Source organism: Lupinus angustifolius, chromosome LG17, assembly GCF_001865875.1.
Source record: "Lupinus angustifolius cultivar Tanjil chromosome LG17, LupAngTanjil_v1.0, whole genome shotgun sequence".
In the NCBI taxonomy this organism is placed as follows: Eukaryota; Viridiplantae; Streptophyta; class Magnoliopsida; order Fabales; family Fabaceae; genus Lupinus; species Lupinus angustifolius.
Genome location: NC_032025.1, coordinates 15,838,153 through 15,838,794, shown reverse-complemented (window position 1 = coordinate 15,838,794; position 642 = coordinate 15,838,153).

Here is a 642-nt window from a genome sequence, read left to right as displayed (position 1 = left end):
GCAAAGGGTACTACTTTCTTGGCTTGACAGCATCTACCAAGAACTTCCAGAAGATGCTGATGACGAAGCGGTAGAACAACAAGCTCGAGCATTCATTCTAAGAATGATAGGAGGATTTCTAATGCCAGATACATCAGGATCCCGAGTCCACTTGATGTATTTACCTCTACTAGATGATCTATCTGAGACATTTGAATACAGTTGGGGATCAGCAGTATTAGCTTGTCTATATCGAGCCCTTTGTCGTGCAACAACAATAAAGGAACAGAAAGAGGTTGGTGGATGTCTACTACTACTTCAATCATGGGCATACGACCATATCCCAATTCTTGCACCAAGACTACATCATAACACAACACAATTTTATCCTTTGGTAACAAGGTAACTTTTTTAAATCATATATTAACTTATTCAACTTATATACTTACTTATTTAACATTATGTGCTAATTATTTTTATTTCTTTTAAAAAGATGGTCTCAACATCTTATTACCACAAACATTCCTGGGCATGCAGCCAACATCATTCGTACAATGTTAGATTCCTTGCAGGTTGATCAAGTAAGTTAAAATATTAATTTATTTCTATCCATTTCCTAAATATTATTTTATGTCTCCAATTATGTCATCCATTTGCTAACCA